The sequence below is a fragment of the Dendropsophus ebraccatus genome, chromosome 10, assembly GCF_027789765.1.
Source record: "Dendropsophus ebraccatus isolate aDenEbr1 chromosome 10, aDenEbr1.pat, whole genome shotgun sequence".
Taxonomy (NCBI): domain Eukaryota; kingdom Metazoa; phylum Chordata; class Amphibia; order Anura; family Hylidae; genus Dendropsophus; species Dendropsophus ebraccatus.
The window spans coordinates 11,583,289-11,597,527 of NC_091463.1; the positions used below are offsets into that span (position 1 = coordinate 11,583,289).

General features: G+C 46.4%; 1 protein-coding gene across 11 annotated transcripts in view; it reads left to right on the forward strand.

Moving 5' to 3' along the window:
- Positions 1–14,239, forward strand: part of ZNF618 (zinc finger protein 618) — an 86,821-nt gene that overhangs the window by 11,293 nt on the left and 61,289 nt on the right. For 5 of the 11 annotated variants that reach the window (XR_011358621.1, XM_069942658.1, XM_069942665.1 and 2 more), the window contains exon 1: positions 2,590–2,681. The exons of the other annotated variants lie outside the window; for them this stretch is intronic. The gene's annotated coding sequence lies outside the window, so the exon portion shown is untranslated. Of the gene's footprint in view, positions 1–2,589; positions 2,682–14,239 lie in introns of those variants that run through there. 11 annotated transcript variants of the gene reach the window in all.

A 14,239-nucleotide genomic window follows, 5' to 3' on the forward strand; every position in this document is an offset into this window, starting at 1 on the left:
CTGTACATTACCATCACCCATATACTGTACATTACCATCACACATCACCCATACACTGTACATTACCATCACCCATATACTGTATATTACCCATCACACATCACCCATACACTGTATATTACCCATTACCATCACCCATACACTGTACATTACCATCACCCATACACTGTACATTACCATCACCCATATCCCCATACACTGTACATTACCCATCACCCATACACTGTACATCACCCATATCCCCATACACTGTACATTACCATCACCCATAGGCTGGGTTCACACACAGTATATTTCAGGCAGTATTTGGTCCTCATGCCAGGTCCTCATTGCAACCAAAACCAGGAGTGGATTTAAAACACAGAAAGGCTATGATCACATAATGTTGTAATTGAGTGGATGGCCGGCATTTAATGGCAAATATTTGCTGTTATTTTAAAACAACGGCTGTTATATTGAAATAATGGCCGTTATTTACCGTTATATAATGGCCATCTACTCAATTTCAACATTATGTGATCATAGCCTTTCTGTGTCTTTAATCCACTCCTGGTTTTGGTTGCAATGAGGACCTGACATGAGGACCAAATACAGCCTGAAATATACTGTGTGTGAACCCAGCCATATACTGTACATTACCATCACCCATATACTGTACATTACCATCACCCATATACTGTACATTACCATCACCCATATACTGTACATTACCATCACCCATATACTGTACATTACCATCACCATATACTGTACATTACCATCACCCATATACTGTACATTACCATCACCCATATACTGTACATTACCATCACCCATATACTGTACATTACCATCACCCATATACTGTACATTACCATCACCCATATACTGTACATTACCATCACCCAAATACTGTACATTACCATCACCCATACGCTGTACATTACCATCACCCATACGCTGTACATTACCATCACCCATACGCTGTACATTACCATCACCCATACGCTGTACATTACCATCACCCATACGCTGTACATTACCATCACCCATACGCTGTACATTACCATCACCCATACACTGTACATTACCATCACCATACACTGTACATTACCATCACCCATACGCTGTACATTACCATCACCCATACACTGTACATTACCATCACCCATACACTGTACATTACCATCACCCATACACTGTACATTACCATCACCCATATACTGTACATTACCATCACCCATATACTGTACATCACCCATACACTGTACATTACCATCACCCATACACTGTACATTACCATCACCCATATACTGTACATTACCATCACCCATACGCTGTACATTACCATCACCCATACACTGTACATTACCATCACCCATACACTGTACATTACCATCACCATACACTGTACATTACCATCACCCATACGCTGTACATTACCATCACCCATACGCTGTACATTACCATCACCCATACGCTGTACATTACCATCACCCATACACTGTACATTACCATCACCCATATACTGTACATTACCATCACCCATACACTGTACATTACCATCACCCATATACTGTACATTACCATCACCCATATACTGTACATCACCCATACACTGTACATTACCATCACCCATACACTGTACATTACCATCACCCATATACTGTACATTACCATCACCCATACGCTGTACATTACCATCACCCATACACTGTACATTACCATCACCCATACACTGTACATTACCATCACCCATACGCTGTACATTACCATCACCCATACGCTGTACATTACCATCACCCATACACTGTACATTACCATCACCCATACGCTGTACATTACCATCACCCATACGCTGTACATTACCATCACCCATACACTGTACATTACCATCACCCATACACTGTACATTACCATCACCCATATACTGTACATTACCATCACCCATACACTGTACATTACCATCACCCATATACTGTACATTACCATCACCCATATACTGTACATCACCCATACACTGTACATTACCATCACCCATACACTGTACATTACCATCACCCATATACTGTACATTACCATCACCCATACGCTGTACATTACCATCACCCATACACTGTACATTACCATCACCATACACTGTACATTACCATCACCCATACACTGTACATTACCATCACCCATATACTGTACATTACCATCACCCATATACTGTACATCACCCATACACTGTACATTACCATCACCCATACACTGTACATTACCATCACCCATACACTGTACATTACCATCACCCACACACTGTACATTACCATCACCCATATACTGTACATTACCCATCACCCATACACTGTACATTACCATCACCCATATACTGTACATTACCATCACCCACACACTGTACATCACCCATATCCCCATACACTGTACATCACCCATATCCCCATACACTGTACATCACCCATATCCCCCCGCCATACACCGTCCCCCCGCCATGTGTCAGCCCTCCGGTGGGGCAGTGGTGTGCGGTGCCGGTGTCTCTCTATCCCGCTCAGCCTCCTCCTCCTCCTGCTCTTCCTCCTCCTCCTGCTCTTCCTCCTCCCCCTTCAGCCGATCCGCTCAACTCTCCCGGGCCGAGGCTGCCAGGGAGCCGGGGACTGATCGCATCCAGCCGGCCAGGAGAGCCGCCCGCCCCCAGCAAGGTAAGAGCCCGGGCCCCCGACCACCCCGACCGGGGCCCCTGCTCCTCCTCCTCCTCCCCCCCCCGGGGCCCCACCGTCCTGTGCCGGGGGGGCTCCACTCTGCACCCCCTCCTGCAGATACCGGGGTGCTGTCACCTCCCCCCGCACACCCGGGGGTCTCTGCAGGGAAGACAATGGCCCCCTGTGATACCGATCAGCGCCCCCGACCACCCCCCTCGCCCCCCCGCCACCGATCATTCGGCTCTTCACATTTTATACATTTTGCACCGCTCTTGTTTCTGGGTGTTGTATGTGTGATGTGCTGCATGCGGTGTGCTGGGGCCCCTCACCGCCTCTGCACCCCCGGGGGCCCCTCCTCGCTCCCCGGATCAGGCCTCACATTTCTCTCTCAATTTTTTTTTCCAATTTTTTTTCTGATTTTTTTCATTAGAGCAGCGCCACCTGCAGGCGGACGCCCCAAACGCACAAATTCACACAAAATAAACAATTATTTCCAATAAAAAATCCCAAAACTTTCATTTCCTCTGATTTTCTGATTTCTTCTTTTTTGGGGGGCATGATGAGGAGGGGGATGTGCAGTGCTGGGGGTCTGCAGACCCTTCCTCATCCTCCAGCCCTTCATCCAGCTCCTTTCATTCTCCCCACAAATTATCCAGAAATCTTTCTATTTTTTTATTTTTATTTTTATTATTTTTCTCTCTGTCCTCTCCCTGGTGGGTGTCAGCCCCTCAGGCACAGGTGGGGGCTCTGCAGGGAGGACAAATAGCAAATTTCAATTATTTCTGCAAAGATGAAATGCTGAGAAATTATCATAGATCCTGATGTAGCAGAGCCGGAGCGGCGGCGGTGGTGGTCGGGGACCGGCGGAGGGCAACACCCAGGAGGGGGGGGGGAATTATTCAAATCTCAGACAAGGATTGTGCTCAGTTTGTGGCTTTTCATTTTATATATTCATATATTCAGATTTTGTTGTTTTGTTTTTTTTTATAATTTTGAAAAAAAAAAAAATTCCCAATTTTTGGGCTGATGAAGTGTGAGTGGAGAATTATGTCGGAATGAGATCAAATTTTTTTTTTTTGTTTGAAAATTCTTCTCCGCCATGTTGTCAGCCCCCCCCCCCCCCCCCCCCCCCCCCCTTCTGCCATATTGAATTATACTTTAATTGATTGATTTGGTCGGAGCAGATGGATTTTTTTTTTTTAATCAATTTTGAATTTAAATTTTATGAATGTTAAACAGTTTATAAACCAGCGGGGACGACTCCGATTATAGAACAGTAAATTATAACGGAGGTCGTGTGAAGAACGGCGGTGTGACCAGGGCCGCGCTGCCGGGGGGGGGCAGACTCCTTCCTTTGGTTAGTTTTGGAATAGATGTTTTAGGTGCTAAAAACTGATGGAAATTTCAGCTACTTTTTTCTTCCATTTGGTCTTTTTTTTTTAACTTTTCAAATCTTTCTCTTTTTTTTTTTTTTATAAGGACACAAATGGCTGGGAAAAAAAACTTATTTGCAGTTTTCTATCCGTAAATGTTGTGGGATGGGAGTTGCCAGCCGGTCAGTCTGGATAAGTCATCCTGTGTGTGACCAGCGCCCTATCATGGGACAATGGTTGTGGCTGATGGATGGAGGAATTTGTTGGATTTGAGTCGGCAAATATCCTGTGTTTTTTTTTTTACCTTTTAATTCCTACCTGGTTCTACATCCAGTAATCCCCCATCCTTAGAATTCTTTAAATCTTTTCACAATTGAATTCGTGCGGTTCAACTTTTTGGAAACTTCATGACCAAAAAAAAAAAAAATTTGGTGTTTTTTTTTTTTTTTTTTTTTTTTTTTTACACCTATTTTCAGTGCTGGGTACAGAATGTAAATGAAGCGGTGGTCACCTGTGGTGGTAACCGCTCCTCCGGGACGCCATCTGCCACTGCCGCGCTTTATCTGGAGACATTGATTTGCCGTCAATCACGGTGGGGGGTATGGGAGGGGGGGGGTCTTATTGTTTCTTGTTCAAATCTAATTAAATTAATTGTTGGGGGAAATGGCTTTCTTTAAAGCAGATGTTTTGTGCTTTGATAATTTTTGTGATGTTTTTGTCGGTTTTAGAGTTTGTGCTGTGGTTCTTTGTATCTATACTGATAGGTTTTTCACGATACTCTTCCTATGAGGCATCCATTAGTAGGGGACATGTGACGGCCCTGACCAATCACGTCTCACTTCTGGATGTTTTTTTAAATGGAGAGAACATTTATACATTTAGGGTGGGTTCATACTGAGGAATTCTCACAGATAATGTCCGCGGAATTCCGCTGTCTGTCCGCGCACGTCCGTGCGCCTTTCTGCTGGCTCCATAGACACCATTCTATGGGCCTGCGTATTCTGCTATTCGCCGAAAGATCTGACCTGTTACTTCTTTCGGCGGAATGCGGAATCAGCCGGCCCATAGAATGGTGTCTATGGAGATGGCGAAAGGCGCGCGTCCGTGAGCGCGGACAGACAGCGCGTCCGTGAGCGCGTACAGCCGGCGGAATTCCACGGACATTACCTTAGGATGGGTTCATACTGAGGAATTCTCGCGGATAATGTCCGCGGAATTCCGCTGTCTGTCCGCACGCCTTTCCGCTAGCTCCATAGACACCATTCTATGGGCCGGCGTATTACGCTATCACCCTAAAGAAGTGACATGTCTCCCTCCACAAGATCAGCCACCCAGCACAGAGCGCCACTAGTGATCAGGATCTGAGAATTAGATAAGAATGCGGCTCCCACACTCCAGAGATACAGAGATAAGTGACTGAATCAGCACATATGTAAGGCCACACATTATACTTATTACTCTATACAACAGTGATCCCCACACTATTGCTTTCCAGCTGTTGCAGAACTACAGCTCCCATAATGCCTTAACAATTTGTTGCTTTCTAGCTGTTGCAAAATTACAGCTCCCATTGTGCCTTAACAACCTGTTGCTTTCCAGCTGTTGCAAAATTACAGCTCCCATAATTCCTTAACAATTTGTTGCTTTCCAGCTGTTGCAAAATTACAGCTCCCATAATGCCTTAACCTGTTGCTTTCCACCTGTTGCAAAATTACAGCTCCCACAATGCCTTAACAATTGTTGCTTTCCAGCTGTTGCAAAATTACAGCTCCCATTGTGCCTTAACCTGTTGCTTTCCACCTGTTGCAAAATTACAGCTCCCATAATGCCTTAACAATTTGTTGCTTCCCAGCTGTTGCAAAATTACAGCTCCCATATTCCTTAACAATTTGTTGCTTTCCAGCTGTTTCAAAATTACAGCTCCCATAATGCCTTAATTTGTTGCTTTACAGCTGTTGCAAAATTACAGCTCCCATAATTCCTTAACAATTTGTTGCTTTCCAGCTGTTGCAAAATTACAGCTCCCATTGTGCCTTAACCTGTTGCTTTCCACCTGTTGCAAAATTACAGCTCCCACAATGCCTTAACAATTTGTTGCTTTCCAGCTGTTGCAAAATTACAGCTCCCATTGTGCCTTAACCTGTTGCTTTCCACCTGTTGCAAAATTACAGCTCCCATAATGCCTTAACAATTTGTTGCTTCCCAGCTGTTGCAAAATTACAGCTCCCATATTCCTTAACAATTTGTTGCTTTCCAGCTGTTTCAAAATTACAGCTCCCATAATGCCTTAATTTGTTGCTTTACAGCTGTTGCAAAATTACAGCTCCCATTGTGCATTAACAACCTTTGCCTAATGCCTTAACAACCTGTTGCTTTACAGCTGTTGCAAAATTATAGCTCCCATAATGCCTTAACAATTTGTTGCTTTACAGCTGTTGCAAAATTACAGCTCCCATAATGCCTTAATTTGTTGCTTTACAGCTGTTGCAAAATTACAGCTCCCATGATACCTAAAATTCTGGCCCTTTGTGTATTTGCAGATCTACCACTCCCATCATGTCCTGACAACCTGTGTCTCTCCAGAACTACAATTCCCAGCATGATGAAAGTTGTAGTTTTGCAGCAGACCTGTTCCACTTCCCTTAGTGACTACTTTGTTTCTGCCACAATCACAAATTATATAGTTGTCAGTCCGTCATTTTTTATTACAGAATTTACTGATTTCCCCCCTTTAATTTATAGAGGTGAAATCCACAGTCAAACCAAACGTTACGCCTGGAGATTTTCCTAAGGATATTTTTGGGTCTGTTTTCTTCTTATTGTTGACGCAATGATTTTTTTTTCTACAGCTTAAAAAAAACAACTTGAAATTCTTGAAATAATTTATTCTAAAGTTATTCAGATCCCCCTAAGGCTATGTTCACATTTTGTGTATGGAATTTCCCTAAATAAGAAAATGAGAGAATTATAGTATTTTTTTCTAAAACACTCCCATACCTCCATATATTCCCTCATAGCAACCTATATGGGCTTACATCTATTTTTTACAGTTCTAGACTTATAACTGACCCATTAGACCAGTGATTTTCAACTAGTGTGCCGCGACACATGGTCGGGTGTGCCACGGGGAAAGTTCCCCAAACTATGGTGCCCCTGTGAAACAGGAGAAAACAACTGGGGAGAGAAACCTGGGGATGGGGGAGAAGCAGGGGGGAGAGAAGTATGGTGGAGAAAAGCACAGGAGAGAAACATGGGGGAGAGAAGCACAGGAGAGAAACAGGGGGGAGAAGTATGGTGGAGAGAAGCACAGGAGAGAAGAAGGGGGGAAGAAGGGGGGAGAAGTATGGTGGAGAGAAGCACAGGAGAGAAGCAGGGGGGAGAGAAGCACAGGAGAGAAGCAGGGGGGAGAAGTATGGTGGAGAGAAGCACAGGAGAGAAGAAGGGGGGAGAAGTATGGTGGAGAGAAGCACAGGAGAGAAGAAGGGGGGAGAAGTATGGTGGAGAGAAGCACAGGAGAGAAGTAGGGGAGAGAAGCACAGGAGAGAAGCACAGGGGGGAGAAGAAAACAGGCCCAGGTTTCACACTGAGTGAGTATAAATACATTTAGAATCTATATTATTAACTATATGTATAATATGTACTGTTTTAGTGTCATTTTGGTTGGTGGTGTGCCCCGGGATTTTTTAAGTATAAAAAGTGTGCCGCGGCTCAAAAAAGGTTGAAAATCACTGCATTAGACACTCTGATACCTCTACAGCCTGTGTCCAAGTGACAATTTATACCGTGTTGGAGCTAGTTGTGAATAGTGCACTGACAATTGTTGTATTATTCTACATTAAGCATTAAGGGGGTATTCCGAGATAAAATTACTTGTTCCCTATCCACAGGACCTTGAGGGGTCCAATCTGCATATGGGTATAGTGCTCTCTCTGGCGGCTCCATTCATTCTCTATGGAGACACCGTAGAAAGATGAGTACAGTACTTGGTTCTTTCCGACAGCTCCACAGGAATGAATAGAGCTGTGGGTCACGTGTTGTACCCGTTGCTCTATTCAAAACAAAGGAGCCGGGGGCCAATAAGGACGTCGGACCCACCTCGATCTCTTACTTGTCCTCTATCCTCTTGGAATACCCCTTACAGTACAGTTTATGTTTTTCTGTATCCAACTCACATTTGTTTTTTTACTTTGATTAAAATTTTAGCCTTTAGGTTGTTAGACATGGCTGCTCCCTGTACTTCAGTCTGTGCCCGAGTGACAATTGTTTCTTTCTATTAAAAGTTAGTGTCACTGTCGTTTTTTTTTGTTTTTTTTTTGCAGAAATCAATAGTCCAGGTGATCTTAAGAAATTTTGTAATTGGAGTGATTAGGCAAATATGCTCTCATCCACTGCTCATTATCAGGAAATCTTGACTCTCTTACATCAGTCGGGCCCTGTGTAATCTATGGAGAGGGGAGGGGGGAGATTAGTCGCCAGCAGAGAACAAAGGATTACACATTGGGACCTGTGTGAAAGCCGGTATTTAGAGGTCAGAGAGGTCAGTGCTGACTTCAGAGGAGATAGCCGGTGATGTAGCTGTAGATTAACTCTTTGTTGTCTTGTTTTGGTGCCTCATCTCCCTCCACCCCTCCCCTCTCCATAAGAGAACCATGAAGACAGGGGGGAGAGCTTCAAATTGCCTTTTCATGATAAAAAGGTATTTTTCGGCTATTAAACCCAATTACAAAGTTTCTTAAAATCGCCTGGACTAAAAATTTAAACAACAGCGACACTTTAAATCTTAAAAGTTGACAATGTGCAGCTGCCTGCTCATCCAGAGCTCGCTGTGTATCTGCTAGTAATAGCGCCACCAATGGTCATGTTGTCCTGCATCAGACATATACATATAATTTCTATGTGTGAAAGTGATTATGCTTTTGTTTGTGTGTGTTTTAATTTTAGGGGGTAAATGTGTATTTAGTTGAGACGAGCTTTTCTGAAATGTAAACTTTTTGAGTCTGATTTTATTAAAGTGTCTGAAAATTTTAATCCTGTTGCTGATAGCGCTGTGGGCTTATTGTTTTGCATCTGAGTAGTGTCGCCAAAAATTATTGTATTGTTCTGCTTCATCAGTAGTTTATATAGATGGCAATAGCTGCTGTTCACACCTTGGTATTGACTTCTATAAAGGTCACTGAGCATGCCCAGAAGCCTCATTCATCTGAATGGGACGGGTCCTGTCTGTTGTTGCCTATGGTCCAAGACGGTTGCTGTAATGCTGTGGTGCACAACTTAAAGTCTCCTCTTGCTGTTTCAATACCACAGTTCCCATCATGCCTGGAGGTGCTATTGTCTTATATTACCTGTATCGTCTATCTACCTGTGTCGCCCGTCGCTGTAATTCTGTACAGATCACTTTACTGCAGTCTCCTCCTTATCATCACAGACACAACAGGAAGTCTCACTTTAGCTTTTGACCTAGTGATGAGAATACATGTAACGTCTAGCGCAGTCTCGGGGGGGGGGGGGGGCATGACACGGTTCAGTGGAAGTGATGCTCCGCCCCTCAGCCCTGCACTATACATTAGACTTGTGGTAGTAAAGCCCTTACAAATCCTTGTGCTGATATAATAGTTGTTGGTTTCACGGCCACCGCTGTGTCCCCCGCATCATCAGTGAAAGCGTTTAGCGACTTCTCAGTCATCTCCCCTTGTCACACAGCAGAGCTGACATCTCTGCGGACAGTATAGTAGACACGCCGACCGCAGCACAAAGTGTTTCAGGAGGTGACCCATCAGCTGGTGTGAGGAGAGGGCTGTATATGTGATGGGTAGTAAATCCCAGACGTGGTGGAAAGAGTTTAGTTTCCCAGCAGCGCAGAGCATTTTAGGAGAGAATTTTGCTGGTTATGTATGGGCTGTCTCAGGGGCAGTTATGTGAGTTGGAGGTAAGAGTCTGACACTCTGGCAGCACAGAGTATTTCAGAAGTAGATGTGAATTTTGGGTTTAGGACAACTTGGGCCGAGGAGAAAAACATTTGCGGTAATTTAGACCGATCTGGGTTGTCGGTAAATGTTGCCTTTCTTCTGACACCTGATTAAAATTTTTGTGTAAAAATAATTGCTTTTTCTCTTTATAAATTCTCTAAATTCTTTGTAAAAAAAACTTTTCTCTGGAAAAGTTGTCGCCCGGAGTTATTCAGAAATGTCAGCGTGCCGAGACGTCACTTAGAAAGCTGCGAACGCTGGAAGGTAGCAGCCCGGGCCACAGGTAGAGGCGTAGCTGGCCTCTCTGACTTCTATGGTTGACAACATGTTGCTTTCCAGCTGTTGCAAAATTACAACTTCCAGTGTGCACACTGGAAGTTGTAGTGTTGCAACAGGTGAAGGGTGGTCCAGCCAGTTCTGTAGATGGAGAGCACATGGGGCTGGCCTGTTCAATAGAGGGCCCACAGCCCTCTTCTGTAGACATGGTGGGTCCAGGGTCGGCCTCTTCTGTAGATGGAGAGCGCACAGGGTCGGCCTCTTCTGTAGACGGAGAGCGCACAGGGTCGGCCTCTTCTGTAGACGACGAGCGCACAGGGTCGGCCTCTTCTGTAGACCGAGAGCGCACAGGGTCGGCCTCTTCTGTAGACGGACAGCGCACAGGGTCGGCCTCTTCTGTAGACGGAGAGCGCACAGGGTCGGCCTCTTCTGTAGACGACGAGCGCACAGGGTCTGCCTCTTCTGTAGACAGACAGCGCACAGGGTCTGCCTCTTCTGTAGACGGACAGCGCACATTGGTCAGTGTCGGCCACTCGTGCAGTTATGGCCTTAGGGTGGCCGCATGTATTTGAGGGATCTCAGCCTAACCTGTGCCTGACCATTTATTATATTGCCAAAGTCTTCTCCAACACCGGATCTTAGAGGAAAAAAGGATCAGACAGTTGGATTTCTACATGCCTGATCCTTTTATTTTCTGGGGAGATAAGCGTCTGCAGAGGGGTCTGGAGGGGGACAAAACTGTCAGCAGCTTCTCTCTTCCCCCACACACATGAACATGGGAGTTGAGCGTTCATACCTTACCTGACATTAGGGGGGACAGCTTTTTGGATGCAAGCAGCCCCCTTTTTGCAGTACTTGACAATCCCTTTAAGAAATTGTGTTACAGATTATCATGTGACACCCTTATTGCTGCTAGTTGACCAAGATGGGACTCCTGACTAAGGGGCCGTATTACATGGGATGATAAGCGTTCAAAAAATCGTTATATCTTTTGGATTTGAACAATAATCGTTACGTGTAATAGCAGGCAACGATTAAACGACCAACAAATCGTTGATCGCTTGATAGAATCTGGACTGTTAATCGTTCACAAATCGTTCGAACATAGTTCAGTATAATAACGCGTCATTGGCTCATTCCCTAGTCTCTCAGCCAGGAAAGGACGAGCGCAAGAACGACCGTAAGTAACGATCATCACCCTGTGTAATAGGGTGAACGATTAAAGGGGTTATCCAGCGCTACAAAAACATGGCCACTTTTCCCCCTACTGTTGTCTCCAAGTCAGGTGCAGTTTGCAATTAGGCTCCATTTACTTCAATGGAACTGAGTTTCAAAACCCCACCCAAACTGGAGACAACAGTCGGGGGAAAGTAGCCATGTTTTTGTAGCGCTGGATAACCCCTTTAAGATCGTTCGTCATAGCGGTCGTTTGAGATGGTTTATCATTAAACTCCTAAAAATCGTCCCGTATAATACCACCCTTACTCTAAAGGGCGGTAAAGTTACAGAATTGCCCCCCGCCCTGTGGCTGTTACTCATGGTGCCCTATAAGTGACCGGTGATGAGACGGCTCGCCCCGCTATTCTGGCCAATGAGGTGCGGAGTCCGGATCACCTCACCTCCCGTCTCATCATTTCATTGTTTACCAAACAAACAAGAGAAAATGAAATCTCCAGACGTCTCTATCGCGGCAGCCGCCATAGACGGGGAGGGCTCCTGTCCAGTGTGTCGTGTGTCCGCAACTCATAGCCGGTATAAGGGAGAACAGAGAATTATCCACCAAGCAGATTTCTTTCCATAAGATTAGAAAAACAAATCTATAATAAAAAAAAAAAATGTAATCTTCACAAATCTGAATCCGGCTATTTTGGTTAATTTAATTGACTAATCTTGCTGCTGTAAAGCAAACTGCTGAAAAACTCCCTGCTGTCTATGATAGAAAGGAGTGAGATCACACAGGACATGGCAGATTGCTGTGTATGGGGCCCCGCAGACCGGTCAGAGCCCATGTGATCTCTGTCCACCCCCCGATAGTGTCTACAAGGGGTATCAGACCTAGAGCAATAGAAGACGTCTGGTCTGATGGGTCATATTCTCCATCATGTGGACGGCCGATTGTGTCACTTACCTGAGGAAGAGATGGAACCAGGATGGGGAGAAGACATGATGGCGGGGGCAGTGTGATGGGCAATGTTCTCCTGGAGACCTTGTGTCCTGGCGTCATGTGGATGTTACTGACAAATATCAACTACCTTACCATTGTACACATCACAGGGATATGGGGTCCGGGCCCCGGGGACACATCACAAAACTATGGGTTCCGGACAGTCCGGAGAGGGGCAGTATGGGGCTGGCGAGCGCTGGAGTGAGGCAACGGGCGGGCAGTCCGAAGTGATGCGGCACGGGCGGCTTCCAGCACAGCGTCCTGCTCCCCTTTCAGCCACAGTTAGAGCTCCCCAGTGTCTGGAGGAGACAGCAGGGACTGCAGGGTGATAGTGTCGCTGCCGGTCCTGGAGCTGTACAGCGGGGTCAGATCCCGCTGTACAGCTCCAGGAATCACACTATGCTGCAGTCCCTGCTGTCTCCTCCAGAGACCGGGGAGCTCTAACTGTGCCTGACAGGGGAGCCGGACGCTGTGCTGGGGTGAGAGAAGGAGGGCTATGTGCACTCCTGCTCCAGTCACCCCCAGCCTCCCCTCAGTCACCTTCAGCCCCCCCTCGGTCCCCTTCCAGTCACCCCCAGCTGCACCAGTCATCTCCAGTCATCTCCAGTCACCCCCAGCTGCCCCAATCATCTCCAGTCCCCCAGTCATCTCCAGTCCACCCTCTGTCACCCCCAGCTCTCCCTCAGTCATTTCCAGTCCCCCTCAGTCATCCCCAGCTGCCCCAGTCCCCGTCAGTCATCCCCAGCTGCCCCAGTCCCTGTCAGTCATCCCCAGCTGCCCCAGTCCCTGTCAGTCCCCCTCAGTCACAGGGGAGCACTGTTACACTGGGAAGCAATACAGTTGTTGTCTCAAACATCATTAAAATAGTATCTGACGCTGTGAGAAAAATTGTTTATTTAGCAAAATAAAATTTAAATAGATTTAAATCGAGAATCGTCCAGATTTCTAAAAAAAAAAAAAATCGAGATTTTATTTTTTGGCCACATCGCTCAACCCTAGGTCCAAGGAAACACATCACAGGGCTATGGGGTCCGGGGGGACACATTACAGGGCTATGTGGTTCAGACTGCAGGTGGGAAGGCACATCACAGGGCTATGGGGTCCTGGGGACACATCACTTGGCTATGGGGTCCGGGGGGACACATCACAGGGCTATGAGGTCCGGGGGACACATCACTTGGCTATGGGGTCTGGGGGGACATATCACAGGGCTATGGGGTCCCGGGGGACATATCACAGGGCTATGGGGTCCGGGGGACATATCACAGGGCTATGGGGTCCGGGGGACATATCACAGGGCTATGGGGTCCTGGGGACACATCACTTGGCTATGGGGTCCGGGGGACATATCACAGGGCTATGGGGTCCGGGGGACATATCACAGGGCTATGGGGTCCTGGGGACACATCACTTGGCTATGGGGTCCGGGGGGACACATCACAGGGCTATGGGGTCCGGGGGACATATCATAGGGCTATGGGGTCCGGGGGACATATCACAGGGCTATGGGGTGCGGGGGGACACATCACGGGGTTATAAAGTCCGGGGGGACACATCACAGGGCTATGAGGTCCCGGGGGACACATCACAGGACTATGAGGTCCGGGGGACACATCATAGGGCTATGGGATTCTGGGGGACACATCACAGGGCTATGGGGTCCGGGGGACATATCATAGGGCTATGGGGTCCGGGGGACATATCACAGGGCTATGAGGTCCCGGGGGACACATCACAGGACTATAAGGTCCGGGGGACACATCATAGGGCTATGGGATT